Here is a 6,074-nt window from a genome sequence, read left to right on the forward strand (position 1 = left end):
CTTAGTAATGCTGCTATATGCCTAGACTATCGGGGGATTTCCCATGGTGCACTGAGCTCCTCCCTTCCTCACTTTCTGCACTCATTCATGTTCCATTAATGCCTGTTACTAACTTCACTTCTTCCCCGGAGTTCTTGTGCTATCTCGTCTCGCAGGTTCTTGTCGATCCTGGTGGAGCCTCCTGCCATGGTCCTGCTAGATTGCCGTTGCCAATACTGTTGTTGCTGTGCACCCTGTCTGTCTGTCTGTCTGTCTCTCGCTCTCTCTCTCTCTCATCCCAACTGGTCGAGACAGACGACCACCCACCTAGAGCCGGAGGATCTGTCCTAGGTTTCTGCCTTTTAACAGGCAGTTTTTCCTTGCCCTTGTCGCCAAGTGCTTGCTCATGGTGGTACTGTTGGGTCTCTGTAAATAATGCTATAAAGAGTTCGGTCTAGACCTGCTCTATTTGAAAAGTGTCCTGAGATAACTTCTGTTATGAATTGGCGCTATACAAATAAAATTGAATTGAATTGAATGAGAAGGAATAAAGCTCGAAAGAATAAATTAAACCAAAGGCAGGTTTATTTAAATACACAAAATACATAACAAGTAACACAGCTCTACAGCTCAACATCAGCTATTCAAGGCCAACTTGCTGAAAACAATGACTTGGTGAAATTACAATATTAGACCAATATCAATACTCAGGACATGTGCCTCAGTTCGTGTGTTTTGCCTTCCATCAACTTTTCCGTGTCCATCAGCTCTCTGAGTTTTTCTTTGTGCCTTCGTCGCAAGGTGTTGGATTTTGTGATGAGTTGGGCCATTAATGACCCAGATTTCCCCTCTGCCTGCTCGGCAAGTTCATCTGCATCTTTCTGTAGTGTGCTGCACACTTCTCGCAGGAGTTTTTAAAAACCATCTCACTCACACACAAATAAAGGAAAAATGAAATGCTAGTAGACTAGTAGGCCTACACAGTACACTTACTTTAATATGATGCAACAGGTCCACAGCTGTTCTATGTCCCAGGAATTGACTGTCCAGATACCTGGACTGGACACAGTCATCCTCCCAAAAACGAACGTGGACGTCCAGCTGCTTCTTTTTAGTTGACTGGTTCAGGGACTCGTCGAACATCAGGACAAATGGACCAGCTTTGCTGATGCTCTCAACAAGCTGTTGCTTAAAATACGGTGCCAGCCCAAATCTCATCATGTATCCCGTTTTGTCTTTGCCACATGCGAACATCCTAGCAATGTGTGAGCAAAGAGATTCCTTTGTTGGAGTTCAACGAGTTGTGACTAACAGCTGTGTGGAGACACCAGATAACCTCGGCACGCATTGTTGGTCCGCCGCCCTTTTGTCAGCAGGCGTCGCTGTCGCAGTCGCAGATGTGTTTGCTGGCTCAGCTGTCATGTTACCTGGTCGTGGCACTGGAGGACTGCAGAAACTTGAAATGGAGAGCTGCCGCTCTCTGTAGCTAATGGCAGCCTTATGGCTAGCCCCTTGCATGTGGGATTTAACTGCATTTATTCCCATGGAAGCTACGCTGATCTTCTTCTTGCAGTATTTGCAAAAGGCTTCCTGGTTGTTACCTTCGAGCTTTTTTAGCCAATCCTTAAACTCCGGCATATCCAGCCAGGAGTCAACGAACTTACATTTCCCCATCTTCTTGTATTTTGCTCCTCTGTTTAGTGCCTGAACGTACCCAGTCGCGTGACATCGCACAGGTACGCGCACGGCCCCGAGGCTATCTGGCAGTCCAAGGCTGTGTCCGAAATCACTCACTCACTCTGTATAGGGAGTAGCAGGGAGTGAATTGGGACACAGCCCAAGCCCTACACATCGTTGTTTGTAATAGTCGCGAGGAGGAAAATAAATTATACATTCATGGATACTTTTTGTCAAAGCTTGAACGTCAAGAAAATGTAATACTTCATAAAATCGTGATTAAGACTTTTTAATACTTTTTAAGGGCCTTCATTTTCCGACATTTGATTTATCAACTTCTAATACTTTTTAAGACCCCGCGGACACCCCATCTTCACGTCTTCTCTGCAACATGTCCAACATCATTGTGTTGAGCCCAGGCTTGGCATCCACTGATTGCATCCACCTTTACAAAAAGAAAATAAATAACTACTTAAGTGCTTCAACCCTTGGATCCCTATTTTGGGCACTTTTTCATTTTTTTTCTAAGATTGTTCTTTTTTCCAAGACTTTCAAAAAATAGTGAAAATAGCACATACACGCTCAAAACTTATACATCAGTTCCCTGTTTGTTGTACATTATGTAGGGCTGAAGTGTTTTAAGTATTTTAACCAGTATGTTTAAAAAGTATAATCAAAAAAACATGTATGTGGATGTGGCAGGGGATGATGCAGAGAATCCCTCAGGTAACTGTATGCTTTCGGACCATGGAGGTGCAGTGTAAGTGCAAACTCTCTCTGGTCCTTGGTGTATTCATGGCCCCGCTTTGAAAAGAGGTCTATCTGAAGATCTGAAATTCAGTTAATACAATCTAGTTAGTAAGTTCCCTTGAAATAATACCTTTATAAAGTCTGACAAAGAGTGTAAAAAACATAAAATTCAAGGTTGTATTATCAATTTATTTTACCTGAGTGGAAGTCTAGCCTTTCTTTCAACTCCTCATTTATAAGGTTCTTCTCCTTCAGATCTTCCAGAAGACTCTTTACGGTTTTCTTTGCTCTCCGTTCTCGGGCCTTTGAATTTTGCTTCTCCCGAGACTCTCCACTCTAGCCAAAGCTTCACTGAATCTGGCCTTTAGACGAGTAGGAGAATTGGGCAATGCATAGGAGTGGTCCTAGTAGAAAGAAGGATGAAAATATTTTCAGTGATGTTTATATCATACCACTCACAGTTGTTTGGTGCGTAACACTACATATGTGCAGGCACACATTCTTAATTTCTTACTCGTAATATCACTGCCAGCACCATGAGTATGGGAAAGAGAGAAAGGGTGCGTGTGTGTGAGAGTGTCAGTGAAAGAGGGTGTGTATGTGTTCACCTGTGTATAACTCATGTCCAAATAATTGCACATTTATTTAAACAATGATAATACAAACAATATAACAAAAGCAAAAGAATAAACCTGTTCAATAATAAATATACAAAACATAAACTTTTAAACATATTTTTAACAGTAGTGCAACATCTGAGAACAAAAAGTGCACACTAAAGAATGAAAACAAAAAATTCAACTAACAATAAAACATTGTGTGCAAAATTAGATACTGTAAATTATGTCTATGGACCCTCCTGTCTTATAGCAACTTCCCATTGCCTCCTCAAGCCTGTATCACTGGGAAACCTTCAAAATGTGAAGAAGAGGCAATGAGAGAGAGTACCAGTTCCTGCTGTAATAATGTTACACGTAAGTAATGTTGGTTACGATGACATAATATTATAAATGGTAAAATAACCAAAATTATTGTTCAATCTTACTTGTGAAAGGTAATCCCACGCAATCTGGTATCAATACTGCGCCGATTCTTGCAAACGTAAGCTGCACAAAATACGGGCATAGTTGCTCGCTCTCTGTCGACTCTGATTGACTCTTGTGCTAGCGTAGAGTGAGGAGACCCAACCAATATGGCGGCGACGCTGGATTACGTTCCAGCACGATACTGAAGACTGAAGAGCTAGTGAAGAACACGTGTGAGAATAGGATAATATGAATGTGTGAGAGAAGGAAAAATACCAATCTAATTCAGGTTTCAATTTAAGGAGAAGGAGATGGCTCATGAGACGGAAGGACCTCAGACAAACCATGTCACATAAGGAGTTAATGCGGGGAGGATATGTGGTGGTGAACTGCATTTTGAGGAATGCTTCCTTGAAAAAGTGAGTTGTATAGTTGGAAGGAAATGACAATCCAATTAAATATAATAAAATAATACAATTACTGAAACATTTTCTTTGTGTTCATGTTTTTAAAAAGCATAACGGAAAAAATGCACTCACCAGCGATGCCATCCCTACATTGGTTGATTGCATCAACCCACCACCTCTTGCCTCCCCTCCTCTAAAAAGGCGGAAAAGAAGTGAAGGTAAGAATGATAATTTAGGACAAGAACAGTACTTTATAGAACAAGATTGTGACTAGCAGTCTCACAGAATCAAATAAAAGTGCCTTTTTGTTATCACAGAGAATTGCAGAACTAGAGGCAAAGGTTGCACGGCTGAAAAGACTGAAAAGAAGAAGGAAGCCAGCTACTAAGCCTAAACAACCCAAGTAGTGTAAAAATTCTGGAAGAGATGCTGAAGAGCTGTCCTGAAGGCTGCCGGAACTTTATCAGGGCACAACTGTCGGAGGCTGGGAAAAAGGGAAAAGGAAGGAGGTTTGACAAAGATCTGAAAGACCTGGGGCTGCAGATACTCCACAGCAGCCCCAAGGCTTACAGATACTTAAGAAGCATTTTTGCTCTACCCTCCAAAACCACAATACGCCGATACATTACAGGACGTGTGGGATACTTTTCTGTAAATACCAATCGAATATAGACTGCTTTACGTTACCCAGTTTCACAATTTCAAAATGTACATAAAACTGTTAATTTAACTTGCTTGTTCCAACAGCCAGGCTTCCTGCAAGGAATCATTTCCCAAATGGGAGTGATCGCCTCCACCATGACCCCTGCAGAAAGAATGTGCACTCTAGTTTTAGATGAGATGGCCATCAAGAGGCAATTTGACTACGACAAGAGAAATTATGCCATTTATGGCGTATCTCCCTCAGGCTATGCTGCCAAACAGGCAATGGTCATCATGGTTAGGGGCATTTTGGGGAAGTGGAAACAGGCAAGCCGACAACAACAACATTTTTGGTTGTTTTTAAGACCAACATTTTTTTTGCTGTGTATATCAAAAACATTTACCTAAAACTTTGTCCTTTATCAGGCCCCCAGTTCTATGGCAGCCGTGGAAATTGCCAGCATCAAGGATGCTATTCAGAACCTAGAACATATAGGGCTGACAGTATGTACTGGCCAGACCTTTAAATAGCAACATTGACAATCTACAGTTACACTCAAACCATGTATTGACACAATGTATTAACCTATTTCGAAGGTGCAGGCAGTAATATGTGACCAGGCAACGACTAACATCAAGACTTTGCACCTACTTGGGGCCACCCTGGACCCTTTGGGTGGCGAGGATTCCCACTGCATTCTGGTGGGTGTTCAGAGGGTTCCTGTGGTCTTCGATGTCCCTCACCTACTGAAGTCCATCCGGAACAACTTTTTCTAATATGGCATAAAGGTAAGCACAGTTAACACAGCAATCACATTTGTAAGGATTTGTGTATGAAATGGTTTCATGAAGACGAATGGCATGACTAAGATACAACATTATCGCAATGATTCTCATACCAGCTCATGTTTATTTATATCCTTAGGTCCAAGGCCATTCTTTGGCGCCATATTTCGAACTTTTATGAGCTCGACAAGCTCCACACTATACGCATGGCGCCAAAGCTCACCGAGAGGCACATGTCTTTGCCTGCATTTTCAAAAATGCGTGTTAGTCTGGCAACACAGGTGTTTAGCCACACTGTTTCTGCAGGTAAATTCCATGTGCATTATTCATCTTTACAATGACTAGTAGCAGATTTTGAAGATTCTAATGTAATACTGACCTCCTATTAAGTTCTCACGTCTGTTGTGACCCAGGCATTTCAGCGATGGTGTCATTGAAGAGGCTGCCAGCAGAGGCAAAAGACACTGCCGACTTTATTGCCAAAATAAATCGCCTTTTTGATGTCCTGAACTCTAACATACGACCTACCTACTAACTACGACACACCTACCTATCTACAACTACCCTACTTGCAGTCTCCCAGTTTCTGGGCTTAACATATTCCTTACTCCTTTATTAGGTCTGCCAAGGATTCAAACCCCCTGGAGACGACCCCTTGGTACAGGAAGCCAGGAAGAGAACTTCCTTGTTGACAGCGTAAGCTGGGTGGCAGGATGGCAGTTCAGGTCAGTCAATAAGAAAAGCCTAAGTGAACAACCAAGCTTCAGCAAATGAAACAAACAAACAAACAGCTGAAGCACACACTAAC

At 42.2% G+C, this 6,074-nt stretch overlaps 1 long non-coding RNA gene across 1 annotated transcript in view; it reads left to right on the plus strand.

The window, feature by feature from the left end:
* Nucleotides 1-517, plus strand: part of LOC127379446 (uncharacterized) — a 149,073-nt gene extending 148,556 nt beyond the window's left edge. The window contains exon 2 of the long non-coding RNA XR_007888309.1: nucleotides 331-517. This is a non-coding gene — a long non-coding RNA (uncharacterized LOC127379446). The remainder of the gene's footprint in view (nucleotides 1-330) is intronic.
* The last annotated feature ends 5,557 nt before the right edge of the window (nucleotides 518-6,074 follow it).

Source organism: Dicentrarchus labrax, unplaced genomic scaffold (genome assembly GCF_905237075.1).
Source record: "Dicentrarchus labrax unplaced genomic scaffold, dlabrax2021, whole genome shotgun sequence".
Lineage (NCBI taxonomy): Eukaryota > Metazoa > Chordata > Actinopteri > Moronidae > Dicentrarchus > Dicentrarchus labrax.